This window comes from Schistocerca cancellata, chromosome 2, assembly GCF_023864275.1.
Source record: "Schistocerca cancellata isolate TAMUIC-IGC-003103 chromosome 2, iqSchCanc2.1, whole genome shotgun sequence".
In the NCBI taxonomy this organism is placed as follows: Eukaryota; Metazoa; Arthropoda; class Insecta; order Orthoptera; family Acrididae; genus Schistocerca; species Schistocerca cancellata.
In genome coordinates this window covers 841,401,717-841,417,820 of record NC_064627.1, presented here as the reverse complement: position 1 = coordinate 841,417,820, position 16,104 = coordinate 841,401,717, and the positions used below count along the sequence as shown (strand labels likewise).

General features: G+C 43.4%; 1 protein-coding gene across 2 annotated transcripts in view; it reads left to right on the top strand.

Moving 5' to 3' along the window:
* Positions 1–16,104, top strand: part of LOC126162757 (sodium-independent sulfate anion transporter-like) — a 220,202-nt gene that overhangs the window by 34,171 nt on the left and 169,927 nt on the right. The gene's annotated exons all lie outside the window — the stretch shown is intronic.

The following is a 16,104-nucleotide window of genomic DNA, read 5'->3' as shown; positions in this document are numbered from 1 at the left end:
TGTTATTGGGCCGCCAAAATTTCTCCACGCCCGCTCGGCCCCTCACCGGCGCGGCTAATGGTTTCCCTGTCTCGTCCCAGCAGATACGCTCCCCGGATGCTGCTGAGGCGGCTGATCACACCCTCTGGCGTTATTACTATTCTGTGAAGCCCGTATCACGTTAGTATGATACTGGTTTCTGTCATTCCTGTTATTATTTGCATTGTACCGATTGTTATTACGGTCCGAACCATTATTGTTATTGCTGCGGTATGCATTATTCCCATGGTTATCGTTGTTATGGTTGGGGTGGTACCCGTTGTTGTTACCACGGCCTCTACCACTGTCGCGATTATTGCGCCAATTGCCCTCGTCCTCAACTCTTTCCAGGAAATCATTGATTGTCCTGTAATTGCTTCCTACGTAGCGTTTTGTATCATCTGGAAGCTTCTTGTAGAGTTCCCAGACTATTTCGGATTCCGTGCGGCGATCACGCAAATATTCCAACTTGCGGATCCAGCCCTCACAAAACTCCCTCATCGAACCGCGCGAATTCGCATCGAAAGGCCTCGATACGACAAATTCGCGCCAGACACTTTGCTGTTTTTGCTCTGACCAGTATTCAGCCAGAAACAAATTTTTAAACTCGTCAAAAGTTAGGTTCGTAATGTTGAGGTTTAAGCCCCAACGCTTGGCATCACCAGCCAGCACATCAATAACCGCATTAATTTTTCTCTCATTAGTTCATGATCTGGGTAAAACTCTTTCACAATTTTTAATCAAATCCGTCGCGTGTATACCGCCTTTTTTCAAGGGGTCGAACCGCTCCTCTTTCGTCAACAATTCCGAACTATGTGCACAGATTGGCACATAGCTCTGTTTTTCGTCAAGTTTCTTTTCTAATTCCGACACTCTCGTAATTACTTGGCAAGTGGTTGTCGCAAGCGTTTCCACTTCCCTCTTTTGCTCTTCGCAGGTATTAGCCTGCTCCCTCACTTTAGTGTCTACTTCGGACACTTAAGCCTTTAAAGTTTCCACCTTCTGTTGATCCTCTTTTTTCACTAATTGAATTTGTTCCGTCACCTTATTCTCGATGATCGGAGCAACTGCTTCTCTTACACTTTTCTCGATTCTGCTAATTTCGGAATCAAAACGAGTATTTATGCTCGCAATTTCCGCCTGAACGCCTATCATTTCCTGTTTAAGATTACCGATTTCGGTATTAATTACAACAATATCTTCTTTGATTTTATCAACTTTTGTATTAACAACTCCAACATTGTTGTTAACAACATTAATAGCTTTGTTCTGATTGTCTAGCTTTCGTTCAATTTTTTCAGACTGAGCTTCTTGCTTGGCAGACTGAGCTTCTTGCTTGGCAGACTGAGCTTCTTGCTTGGCAGACTGAGCTTCTTGCTTGGCAGACTGAGCTTCTTGCTTGGCAGACTGAGCTTCTTGCTTGGCAGACTGAGCTTCTTGCTTGGCAGACTGAGCTTCTTGCTTGGCAGACTGAGCTTCTTGCTTGGCAGACTGAGCTTCTTGCTTGGCAGACTGAGCTTCTTGCTTGGCAGACTGAGCTTCTTGCTTGGCAGACTGAGCTTCTTGCTTGGCAGACTGAGCTTCTTGCTTGGCAGACTGAGCTTCTTGCTTGGCAGACTGAGCTTCTTGCTTGGCAGACTGAGCTTCTTGCTTGGCAGACTGAGCTTCTTGCTTGGCAGACTGAGCTTCTTGCTTGGCAGACAGAGCTATAATTTCTGCCGATTGACTCTTGATTTCATTAATCAAAACATTCAATAAATCAGTTAAATTCCCGGAGACTACCGGTTTTACTTCCGTAGCTGGTTCCTCTATATATGTTCCCCCGTATTCATCATCAAGGGGTACAGATTTGATTTTCGCTTCCGATTCCGAAACATTTTCTAAAGTTTGGAATTCCATTTCTGCTCTTTGTTGCGTTTCGGCGGTCGCGTCTTTCATGCTAGCCGCCTGCCCCTGAACAATGGGAACCGCCGTGCGCGTTTCCCACTGTTCGACCGATTGTTCCGTATCCAAGTCTACCAAATTTTGGTAATTGTTGCCTTCACTCATTTTAATAATTTTCAATATAAATGACAAATCTCAAATATAATTAGGATTACTCCCACTACTTATTCTCGCTGACGTAACGGCCTGTACGTAACCAGTACTTTGTTACGAGATTTGCACAATGCAAAATTCGTGTCCAGAACAACCTCAAATCCGAAGATTGTCCTGTCACCAGGTCGCCACGTGTAACCTCCCCCTCACTTACCGACCTTAATGACAGTGAAAAATGAAACCGCGTGTACCTAATGGGAGTTTTGGAAAAGCAATCGTCACCGAAGTTAACCTGTCGGTAAATAGGGAGGAAAGGGTTACATCTAAAAGAAAGGAAATGTGCTAATGAAACTGGTGGAAATTAATTCTGAGAAAAGGGTACAGTTAATAAAGAAAGTAAATGTGCGGCCGTTACGTTAACAATCAACTAGCGGTAATTAGATATTTGAGATTTGGGGAAATTACGGTCGCCAGTCCTAAGGACAATTACTATAGTAACTGAAAAAGAAAGGTTATTACACATATAATTAGCACTAGAAGTGTGGCAACTGAAGGTTGACACATGTAGTGTGAAAACTGAAAGTTTGTCAGAAGTAATAAATTTCGCTACACTCTGACTTAATTTAGCAAAAGAATTAATAAAACCGGAAAATCGAAAGTTAATTTAGTGACTGAAGTTAATAGTGAGCTTTCTTTCTGAAGCACATCGAAATTCAGTAAAATACGGTTAGTCTTGGACTACCTCAACAATCATTTCAAAAACTACTTGAATCTACGCAATTTAGAAATAAGAGATTTAACTTTGAACTTGAATTAAATGATTCCGAACAATTAACAATAGTAAAATTTAGTACGTACCAAGCTGAGCTGCAGTCACAGGTAAGCTAAAATATGGTAACAAAACTCGCACTCTTAATTTGTGCTTGTGTAATCTAAATAGTGTAGCCAGCTATAAATACTTTAACCGAATTTTGAAATTAAAGCAGTGAAAACGAGTTAGCTATATTACTTTAATGCTGGCGTTTGAATTTCAACGACACTCGGGTTCATTTCGGAAAAGGAAGGGACTCTGCTTGGTAATGCAATTGGGACAATGAGCAACAAACGTTCATGCTAAGTTGCTGTAATTATAGTGACGAAAATGGAACAGTTTGAAAAGCTGAGGTCTGCCATACAGTTCTAAAACTTTACGTGCGTCCAGTCTTCCTTGTCGGTTGATTGAAGGTTTGAAGCCGTCGGTCGAGGAGGTGGCGACAGTCACTCATTGTCGGCCGTCGCTGTTGCAGAAGCTGGATGTTGGCGCGCCTTCTTCTCGACACGGTCACCAGACGAAACGGGGTCTTGATGTGCGCTAGTTAATGTTTCCCGTCCGCGACATCATGTCAGAAACTATCATCGCAAGTCGAGCGCAATTACATGCTGCCAAACCCCGAAAGCGCGGCAACTCGCGGGAGCGTCACACAACACACCTGCTCCACTCGCTACTCCCGCCACACTCCCCCTGCTCAGCCCGCGCTCCACGCGGCAGAGTTAACCCTACCAAAGATCCTACACACTTTGATTCTTCACACGACCTATCGACGTAATCGTTCGATAGCATTTTTCCCTAGGCAAGACCCAGCGTAAAAATACAAATAATATTTACGAAACAAACCAATTATACATCGACATAAATGCATAAATATACAAATAGTAAAACAATTACAATATACAAAGAGACAGAAATGTCATATCTTGAGGTAACAAAGCAAAGAAAGAAAATAATAGCACAATAGATGGAAATAGGAGGATATGCATTTCCGGCGTTACAGAGTGAGTCCCACCTCTAACTGACAAACCAGGGACTCCTAAGATACGACTTGGCAAACAAATGGTAATGAGATGGGGAGCTATTAATATCAATGGGGGCTACTCTGGGGAGAAGGTAGAGCTGGCAGAGGCTGCAAGTAAGATGGGACTGGACGTTTTAGCTGTTAGTGACATTCGGGTAATGGGTGAGAAAGAAGAGGAAGTGGGAGAATACAAGGTCTACCTGTCAGGAGTCAAAGCAGGAATAGCACAATGGGGAGTAGGGCTTTCTTTACATCAGCAAAGAAATGGAACCCAGCGTAGTTGCAATAAGGTATGTAAACGAACGACTGATGTGGATAGATTTGACAGTGTCTAGCAAGAAAATTAGGGTTGTGTCAGTATATTCGCATTGTGAAGGGGCAGATCAAGGTAAGATGGATAGTTTTTATGAGGCGCTCAGTGATGTAGTTGTTAGAGTAAAGGACAAGGACAGTGTTCTGCTCATCGGTGATTTTAACGCCAGGATTGGAAATCGAACAGAAGGGTATGAAAAGGTTATGGGTAAATTTGGAGAGGATATGGAGGCCAACAGGAACGGGAAACAACTCTTGGGTTTCTGTGCCAGTATGGGCTTAGTAATCACAAACTCCTTTTTTAAACATAAGAACATTCACCGGTATACTTGGGAAGGCAGGGGAACCAGATCTGTCATTGACTATATAATAACAGATCAGGAATTCAGGAAGGCTGTGAGGAACACACGTGTATTCAGGGGATTCTTTGATGACACTGATCATTATTTAATCTGCAGTGAAATTGGGATTGTGAGGCCGAAAGTGCAGGAGGTCAGGTCCATATGTAGTAGGATAAGAGTGGAGAAACTTCAGGATAAGGAAATCAGGCACAAGTACATAACAGCGATCTCAGAAAGGTACCAGTTAGTTGAATGTAGTCATTTACAGTCATTGGAAAAGGAATGGACATGGTACAGGGACACAGTACTAGAAGTGGCTGAAGAATGTCTGGAACAATAGTGTGTAAAAGTAGGATGAAGCAAATAGCTTGGTGGAATGACACAGTCAAGGCAGCCTGTAAAAGGAAAAAGAAGGCTTGTCAAAAATGGCTACATACTAGAACTCAGGTAGACAGAGAAAGTTATGTTGAAGAAAGAAACAAAGCCAAACAGATAATTGCAGCATCCAAGAAGAAATCTTGGAAAGACTTTGGAAACAGGTTGGAGACTATGGGTCAAGCTGCTGGAAAACCATTCTGGAGTGTAATTAGCAGTCTTCGAAAGGGAGGTAAGAAGGAAATGACAAGTATTTTGGACAGGTCAGGAAAACTGCTGGTGAATCCTGTGGATGCCTTGGGCAGATGGAGGGAATATTTTGAAGAGTTGCTCAGTGTAGGTGAAAATACGATCAGCAATGTTTCAGATTTCGAGGTAGAATGGGATAGGAATGATGATGGAAATAGGATCACATTTGAGGAAGTGGAAAAAATGGTCAATAGAATGCAGTGCAATAAAGCAGCTGGGGTGGATGAAATTAAGTCGGAACTCATCAAATACAGTGGAATGTCAGGTCTTAAATGGCTACACAGGATAATTGAAATGGCTTGGGAGTCGGGACAGGTTCCATCAGACTGGACAAAAGCAGTAATCACACCAATATTTAAACATGGAAACAGAAAAGATTGTAACAACTACAGAGGTATCTCTTTTAATCAGCGTTGTGGGTAAAATCTTCTCAGGTATTGTTGAAAGGAAAGTGCGAGTATTAGTTGAGGACCAATTGGATGAAAATCAGTGTGGGTTTAGGCCTCTTAGAGGTTGTCAGGACCAGATCTTTAGCTTATGGCAAATAATGGAGAAGTGTTATGAGTGGAACAGGGAATTGTACCTATGCTTTATAGATCTAGAAAAGGCATATGACTGGGTTCCTAGGAGGAAGTTACTGCCTGTTCTACGAGATTATGGAATAGGAGGCAAATTTTTGCAAGCAATTAAAGGTCTTTACATGGATAGTCAGGCAGCAGTTAGTTGACGATAAATTGAGTTCATGGTTGAGAGTAGTTTCAGGGGTAAGATAAGGCTGCAACCTGTCTCCACTGTTGTTCATATTATTTATGGATCATATGTTGAAAACAATAGACTGGCTGGGTGAGATTAAGATATGTGAACACAAAATAAGCAGTCTTGCATATGCGGATGACTTAGTTGTGATGGCAGATTCGATTGAAAGTTTGCAAAGTAATATTTCAGAGCTAGATCAGAAATGTAAGGTCTATGGTATGAAGATTAGCATCTCCAAAATGAAAGTAATGTCAGTGGGAAAGAAATATAAATGGATTGAGTGCCAAATAGGAGGAACAAAGTTAGAACAGGTGGACAGTTTCAAGTACTTAGGATGCATATTCTCATGGGATGGCAACATAGTGAAAGAACTGGAAGCGAGTTGTAGCAAAGCTAATGCAGTGAGCGCTCAGCTACGATCTACTCTCTTCTGCAAGAATGAAGTCAGTACCAAGACTAAGTTATCTGTGCACCGTTCAATCTTTCGACCAACTTTGTTGTATGGGAGCGAAAGCTGGGTGGATTCAGGTTACCTTATCAACATGGTTGAAGTTACGGATATGAAAGTAGCTAGGATGATTGCAGGTACTAGTAGATGGGAACAGTGGCAGGAGGGTGTCCACAATGAGGAAATCAAAGAAAACTGGGAATGAACTCTATAGATGTAGCAGTCAGGGCGAACAGGCTTAGATAGTTGGGTCATGTTACACGCATGGTAGAAGCAAGGTTACCCAAGAGACTCATGGGGTCAGCAGTAGAGGGTAGGAGGAGTCGGGGCAGACCAAGGAGAAGGTACCTGGATTCGGTTAAGAATGATTTTGAAGTAATAGGTTTAACATCAGAAGAGGCACCAATGTTAGCACTGAATAGGGGATCATGGAGGAATTTTATAAGGGGGCTATGCTCCAGACTGAACGCTGAAAGGCATAATCAGTCTTAAATGATGATGATATGATGATGATGCGCTCGGGACATGCACTCAGGTAGCGACACAAGCAGAAAGCTAGCCAGTTCACGAGTAAAATAAGGCATGTGTTTGACGCATGAGACCAAAGCAGATCTTCTAGCTTAATACTCGGCACATGATTAAAACAAATGTCATTCGTCTATGTTTATATAGGCCCAATAAATTTGTGAGCAAATGGAAGTATCGTGAAGCAGTGTGTATGTCTGCTGAATTTCAACAGCTGTATTTTATGATACTATATAAACATTGACAACTGATTAATAAGAAAAAGAAGTTTCATTTGATGTATCTCAGAGTACATGATGCTATTTCAGATTTTTCCGTGCGGATATTCATCGCTGAAGTTGGTAAAGTCTTGTACTTCCCGTCCCCACATAATGCATTTTAAGTGTGTGTCGATCTTATAACATTTTCTTATGCTGGCAAAACACGTCATTCTGTTCACACTTTTAGGAACTTTATGCCACAGTAAACCGGAAAAAACATCCATACTTAGGTACTTTACTGAAACAGCATTACACTTTAAATTTCTTCTTTCCATCAACTCTTTCTCCCACCGATCATCAGCAAAATGTTTGTTGGGAGAAAAAAAAACTGTTACTTGTATGATAAGTTTAGAAGCAGTAATGTAAAACACAAATACCAAGTAGTATTACAAGCTGAACTCACACATTGATTAAATTGTTTATACTGAAATGGTTATGATACCATAAAAAATTGTTTACTCTGCTAATGTATGCAATCTACGAACTTAACTGCTATTACAACCCAATACATGTTAACCTACACTTTCCCCTGAATTATTGCCTTCAGTTACAAGAAACTAACACTTTCAGCTTTTTTTTTAAGAAAAAAGTCTAAACATCAGCCTCTTTCTGTGTCATTTACAGGATAAATATAGTGGGTCTATGTTATCTGTTTACAATGTTGCATTTCAAAATTCTTAGAATTATTATTACAATTAAAAATAAACTGAACTATTTACAGGCCAGTGCATTTTATTGGTCGTATAGAAAGGCACCAGTTCAGTAAACAGCCTGTGAACCTCCCAAGTAAAACAAAATGTTACTGCTCTGGCCTTACTGACGGCATATCACAAGAGAAGATTACTTATTCACAGAGAAAGGAATAAGTCGTTGGTTTCCATAAGTCGCCTTTACGATTCCCGCCTTCTCGGTTGACTTTCACTGCCCACTCTTTACATGTTTCTTCATTTCTTGGGAAAACGAGCATCATGTATCCATCTTCACTTCGGTTTTCGCACCCAACAGCGGAGCAACCAGGCACCTCTTGCCTGTCCTTGATGATTTTGTAATTCATATTATTAGTGACACTCAGGAGGAGGAAGAGGAGATTAGTGTTAAACGTCCCGTCGACAACGAGGTCATTAGAGACGGAGCACAAGCTCGGGTGAGGGAAGGATGGGGAAGGAAATCGGCCGTGCCATTTCAAAGGAACCATCCCGGCTTTTGCCTGAAGCGATTTAGGGAAATCACGGAAAACCCAAATCAGGATGGCCGGAGACGGGATTGAACCGTCGTCCTCCCGAATGCGAGTCCAGTGTGCTAACCACTGCGCCACCTCGCTCGGTAGTGACACTCAGTAAATCACTTTAAATAAAAATTTTGCCTCTAAAATTGCTGTGAAGTTCTAAAAGTATCGTCACAGGTCCGGCCAACAGAGTGACTGTAAGGTAATTTACGTAAATAGAACCGACAGAGAACATGCAAAAGTCCTTCAATACCTACCGTATTACAACCTGTACATAATTGTACAATTGAACTGGCTTTCGAAGCGTTGAAGAGAACCAACAATACAGATTTCTTTCTTTTTTTTTCCTGAGGGGACAGAGCGGGCTGTTTTAGGGCTTGCTATGTGTCCTTTACAGCCATGGGTTTATACACTTTATTTTTAAACAATTTTTACATTTCTCTTGCTACATAGTGTAAGTTTTCTTTTGGTCAATAACAGTTAAATGATATTTTAACAATTACAACGTTTTTTTTGTAATATTACATTAGTTTCTTTTTCCTTCAATTAATTTTACAATGCAATTTATTCTTTGCCATTAATAGTTTATAATTACAGATATTTTATAATACAGGTAATTACTTACGTTACTATACATATACATTTATTTTCCATTTTGTTATTTAGTGTGCAGAGCGAGGGAGGGGGAGTAGAGGGAGTTGGGAGTTAGATTAGGTATGTTTTGGTGGTTCTTCTGTGGGCAATGTTCTTGAGTGCTTGGTAGTGTTTGTGTTTTATTCTTGTGTTCTTTCGTCAAAATGTGGGTGGATGGTGGTATCTGTTGTTAGTGGTGATAGTATGGGGGCGAGATCGGGGTACGTCTTTGCTGTGTTGTGTGCGATTGTGTGGGAGGGTGTTGTGTATTTGAATTTAGGTTTCCTGTTTTTTCTGTGGTTGACTGTGATAACGTCCTCCATGTCCGGTCTTTTGTTTAAGATGTGATTTCCGCATCTGGCTCTCATTTTGGCTAATCTGGTTTGTAGTGGCTCCATTCTGGTTGCCTCATATACTTCGTTGCTGGGTGTTATATGCGGTAGTCTTGCGATACTTCGTAGGAGTCTGCGTTCCGCGCTGAACAGTCTTTTTGCGACCGGTGCATGTATACTTCCCAGGGGGGCGGCTGCATACTCTAAAACTGGACGAATGAAGGTTTTGTATGTATTGCTGTTTGAGTGTTGCAGCCATGGAAGCGTCCCTCCAATTGTCGTATTAGGTTTTGTCTGTGTCGGGTTTTGTTAAGGAGGTACGTCAGGTGGATCTTCCAGTTGAGATGTTTGTCTAAGTATACTCCAAGGTATCTGGCTGTGTCGTTTAGCTGTAGGGAGCTATTCCAGAGGGTTAGACGGATGTCATGTTCGTTCTGTTGCTTCTTTTTTGTTAAGTGTCTGTGTCTGAAGAGGACTGTCTGTGTCTTCGTTGGGTTAGGTCGTATCCTCCATTTTGCCATCCAGGTTTCTAGACGGTGGAGGTATGTGGACGTTCTTCGTTGCAGTGTCGTTGTGCGTAATTCCGTACACCAGTATGCCGTGTTGTCTGCATATAGTCCAATTTCTTCGTGGGGAGTCGTAACGGTAGGTATGTCAGCAGTGTAAAGTGTGTACAGTAGTGGGGACAAGATGCCACCTTGGGGGACACCAGCTTGTGGGGTAAAGGCTTCTGACACCTGACTGGCGACGTGCACCCTGCAGGTCCGGTTGGTGACGTATGTTTTGATTAGTCTTACTACTTTGGATGGGATGCCCATACTGATTAGTTTGAACAGCAGGCCCTAGTTTGTCGAAGGCCCGTTCTATGTCCAGGAACACTGCGAGTGTGAAGCGTCCCTGGTGGAACCCTTTGGTGATACTGTCTGTCAGTTTGAGGAGGGGGTCATTGCTATTTTATTATAGATCATTTATATACATTGCAAATAGTAACGGTCCTGAAACTTCCTGGCAGATTAAAACTGTGTGCCCGACCGAGACTCGAACTCGGGACCTTTGCCTTTCGCGGGCAAGGTTCGCTGGAGAGCTTCTGTAAAGTTTGGAAGGTAGGAGACGAGATACTGGCAGAAGTAAGGCTGTGAGTACCGGGCGTGAGTCGTGCTTCGGTAGCTCAGATGGTAGAGCACTTGCCCGCGAAAGGCAAAGGTCCCGAGTTCGAGTCTCGGTCGGGCACACAGTTTTAATCTGCCAGGAAGTTTCATATCAGCGCACACTCCGCTGCAGAGTGAAAATCTCATTCTAGTAACGGTCCTATCACACTTGTTGGGGTACTCGGGAAATTACCTCTACATCTGTCAATTTTGTTGAGTTCTATCCGCAAGGAAGTCTTGACTACAGTCGAAAATCTCGTCCGATACTCGATAAGCTCGTCTTTTTCCCCCTCACTAACCGGCAGTGAGGTACGGTGTCAAATGCGTCCCGAACTCAAGGAGCACGGCTTGAACCAGCGCCGTCGTCTACAGAGCTATTGATCTCGTGGAGCTGGGTTTCGTAAGATCTCTGTTAGCGGAATCCATTTTGATTTTTATAGACGAGCTTTTCTTTCTTCAAAAACATCACGATTCTTGAGCATAAACCTTGCTTCATAATTCTACAACAGATTGACGTCAGCGATATAGACCTATAATTGTGTAGATATGTCCTACGGGCTTTCTTGAAAAACGGAATGGCCTGCGCTTTTTCCAGTCGCTAAGTACCCTTCGTTGCTCCAGTGAATTACGACAAAATGCTGCTAGAAGGATAGCAAGTTCTTTCGCATGATCTTCTTAGAATCTTATAGGTATCTCATCTTGTCCTGATACCTGTCCACAACTAACAAGGGAACCTCCCCATCACACCCCCCTCAGATTTAGTTATAAGTTGGCACAGTGGATAGGCCTTGAAAAACTGAACACAGATCAATCGAGAAAACAGAAGTTGTGTGGAACTATGAAAAAAATAAGCAAAATATACAAACTGAGTAGTCCATGTGCAAGATAGGGAACATAAAGTATAATGCGAGATCAGGAGCGCCGTGATCTCATGGTACGCCGGCACGGTAGCTCAGCGTGTTCGGTCAGAGGGTTAGCTGCCCTCTGTAATAAAAAAACTGAGTTAATCGATCAACAACGAACTTAAAATAGATGTCTTACGACGTCCGCCCCGAGCAAATGAAACGAACGAAAGCGAACAAAATGAGATTTAAAAAAAAAAAGGTTAGGTGAGCAGCTGCGGAACGAGAGGTCCTTGGTTCAAGTCTTCCCTCGAGTGAAAAGCTTAATTTTTTATTTTCAGCAATTATTTTCTGTCCATCCGTCCATCCGATGCGAGGTAACTGCGCCGTAGTATGGGGACGCTACACCTAAACAAACATCGAAACACACGACGTCAGTCGACTACAGCGCATGGAACAGAGTATTCCTGCTAACGAGGCTCCCTGGCTGGCAGTTGTCTGTTCGCTACTTTGGACGAGAGTACATTAAATACGTGAGATGTATTCCGTGGGCAATATGAATCCAGCAAATATAGCTCGCGACTTCAATAACAAGGTCAACGAATATTCTCCGAACTGTAAGGAATCGGTAAGTTCCTTAAGGGATCGAACGATTGTCGAACATTTGTATGATTATTTCCTACATTTGTTGATAAGCAGTACGTGTGGTGATGACGATACCTTGCTGATTGCTGCGGGGCTGTATGTACCAGATGACGAGATTGTTGACGATCCGTACGAAGAACACGAAAAGGAAATACTGCGACTTCGATCTGATGGTATTTCTTTGGGTTACATGAAGGAAATGCTCCAATACAGTCTAGTAATCGCACGTTCTGCGGTGCGGTCGCAAAACACGAACACTAAACTTATTACAGTGAACAGAGACGTCAATGAACGAACGGACAGATCAATAAAGAAAGTGAACTTTTCACTCGAGGGAAGACTTAAACCAGCAGCTGCTCAAGCTAACCACGGGACCACGGCGCTCCTGAGCTCACACTATCCTTGATGTTGCCTATCTTATGCATGGACTAGTCATTTTGTATATTTTGCTTATTTTTTCATAGTTCCACACAACTTCTTCCTGTTTTCTCGATTGATCTGTGTTCAGTTTTTCAAGGCCTATCCGCCGGCCGCGGTGGTCTAGCGGTTCTAGGTGCTCAGTCCGGAACCGCGGGACTGCTACGGTCGCAGGTTCGACTCCTGCCTCGGGCATGGATGTGTGTGATGTCCTTAGGTTAGTTAGGTTTAAGTAGTTCTAAGTTCTAGGGGACTGATGACCACAGATGGTCCCATAGTGCTCAGAGCCATTTGAACCATTTTTCAAGGCCTATCCACTGCGCCAACTCATAACTAAATCTGAGGGGGGTGCGATGGGGAGGTTCCCTTGTAAGCTACTGCAGTTGCTTCTCTGTTCCGCGATCGGTTGTCTCAGTATCTGCATTTTCGACGTTCGTTCGATGATTGAAAGGAGGGACCACGTGATGATCTTCCGTGGTGAAACCATTTCGGAAGGCCGAATTCAGCCTCGGTATTCTCACTGTTATCTTCCGTTTCGGTGCCAGTATGGTCACTCAGTGACTCTACAGGAGACTTCGAAAGCAGCCGATAAGGAAATGACATGGACACCCTGTCGTATCTACACGGCGTAACTTTTATTATATGAATTAAATCAAAATTGCTCCTACATAGCTGTATTAAGAGGCACGGGCCTATCAGACTACACAGGAAAGGGTTGGACAGTGGTACTGTCTACTTGTTAGATTGCAGTTATTTCTGCTATAAGTGAATTGTTTTTATGTCTAATCATTGGCCGAATTAATTGTAAATGGTAGCCATAAGTGATCTACATGAAACGAGTCAGCCACAAAGTAACCAGAAGCGCTTCAGTATCTCTGCATCATATATGGGCAGCAGTAAACCATAGATAAGCAGTGTTGCTTCAGCCAATGATTATACTGCTGGTCATGATTTGAGACGTTTTAAAATAATGCTTTAAAATATAATTAGAAGCACGGTCTCTTGAGTATACTTTACGCCCATAAAATTTCGGGCCTCGTAAACAACCAAGGCAAGAGGCCATTCCAGCCCTGGGTAGTAATTGAGATTTGGCCCACGCGAAGTGCCACTGTGTCTCCTTTCACTTATACCCTAAATGGCTTGACTCCTGTGACGAATACCTGAATGGCGTCTGTGAGTGGTCGGTCAGCCAGGTAGTATGCTTGTAAATGCCACCATATAAGGACCTGATTGTCCGATGGATCTTGAAGGGGAGCTGCTAGATGATTAATAGCAGATTGCGACCAGATTCAGTAAAGGGGCTGGGAATGTTCTAGACATGAGGCCAAACATCATGGTGTATGGTGTCAATGACCTTGAAATACGTGACTCTTGGTGATCCACACGCCTGGTACCCATAATAAAGCGCTACAAAACCTTACCAGTCTGAAGCAAACTCTCTCTGTCGGCTACCCAAAATCTGTAGCAAAATCAGTTTTCATGCTAAGTTCCTTGAGGGACCTTACTTTCAAATACTCCAAGACAGCTTGTTGCAGAAGACGGAACCCAAAACCTTACAGACTCTACCGAACTCGAACACTACCTAGAGAGCTCTGGTGCCCTAAGGCGCAGCTGCCTGTTCCTCTGTTTCACTCAAATATTCTAGCGTCACGTCGGTGCTGGTCTGCTCTCTACGTTACCTTCCTTTTAGCATAAAACATTTAGGTTAACTGATTGAACCTGGAAAGGTATGACGATGTTTCACTCATTAATTTTCTTGGTACTAACCAAAGATTATGTATTGTATTTCCTATTATTTTTACGAATCATTCTGTACATTATGTATGACACGAGAGCCAGGAAGCAGTCGCAGTCACCAATGACAGCAGACTGCCATTCCCTGTTTGACACAGTCCTATAAGTCACTGAGGCCACAGAACATACGAGTATAACAGTGAACTTAGCGTCATAGAGCTCAATCACTGTTTCTAAAATATGAGAGGCAGTCAGATGAAGAATGAATATTCACCACAAAAGGACCGTGCAATGGTTCCATTGAAAAGTAATCACTACACGCGTTAAGACATGTATCCCACTCGGAGACGAGGCGATCAATACTTCTCGTAGAACGCGGTCGGCTGCTGACTGATCCACAACCGCACTCGCTCTTGTACTTCCCCATCCGACTAACATCCGTCGTCCACGCATGTCTTTCTTCAAGTCGTCATATATTTGAAAATCGCACAGGCTGTACGGAGGATGTTGCAGTGTTTCCCACCCAAAGTGCAACTGCCAGGCACTTAAGTGTAATTTATAGAGTATCCATGTAAATACACACCGAAAAGCAAAAGGAACTGGTACACCTGCCTAATATCTCGTAGGGACCCGCGAGCACGCAGAAGTGCCGCAACACGACGTGGCATGGACTCAACTAATGTCTGAAGTAGTGCTGGAGGGAACTGACACCGTGAATCCTGCAGCGCTATCCATAAACCCGTAAGAGTACGAGGGGATGGAGATCTCTTCTGAGCAGCACGTTGCAAAGCATCCCAGATATGCTCAATGTTCATATCTGGTGCGTTTAATGGCATCCGGAAGTTTTTAAACCTAGAAGAGTGTTCCTGGAGCCATTCTGTAGCAATTCTGGACGTGTGGGGTGTCGCAGTGTCCTACTGGAATTGCCTGTCCGAATGCACAATGGACATGAATTGATGCAGTTGATCAGAGTTGTATCTACACATATCAGGATTCCCTTATCACTCCAACTGATCATGCCCCACACAGTTACAGAGCCTCCACCGGCTTGAACAGTTCCCTGCTGACATGCAGGATCCATGGATTCATGAGATTGTCTCCATACCAGAACACGTCCATCCGCTCGATATAATTTGAAACGAGATTCTTCCGACTAGGCAAGATCTTTCCAGTCATCAACAGTCCAATGTCGGTGTTGGCGGGCCTAGGCGAGGCGTAAAACCATATGTCGTGCAGTCATCAAGGGTACATTAATCGGCCTTCGGCTCCGGAAGCCCACATCGATGATGTTTCGTTGAATGGTTCGCACGCTTACACTTGTTGATGGCCCAACATTGATATCTGCAGCAATTTGCGGAAGGGTTGCACTTCTGTCGCGTTGAACGGTTCTTTTCAGTCGCCCTTGGTTGCCGACAGCAGCGCCGAATTCTGCCTGTTTACATACTCCTGTATTTGAATACGGATGCCCATACTAGTTTCTTCAGCGCTCCGGTTTAGCTGTAGAAGCGCAGCCTTCGTCTGATTGGCGGTGTGGAGGCGGCCATCATCGTGCAACAGGATTAATCTGTCATACAGTCCGTGGACTAAGGATAAAGCCAACAGGAGAAACATCGCGCATCTGACCCTCTGCCTCCCTACTTGTAGAGTTCCTCGAGCATTGAAACACAATCAGTGCACAGTGCTATGAACACCCTTTTCAGAAACTGCAATACAATGTAAAGTCAAAACACCCAGAATGCTGTTAGACGGAATCATGGTGTTGCACAATAATGCCCGCCTCTACAGTGCCAATGGAACAAAGGTTACACTGAACAATTTTGTTGGGAAACACTGCAACATCTGCCATATAGGCCATATCTTTCACCGTGTGATTTTCACATCTTCGGTGACCTGTAGAAAGGCAGTCGCAGACGTCAGTTTCAGTCTGACGAGGAACTGCAAGAGTGGGCGCGATCGTGGGTCCGTCAGCGCCGAC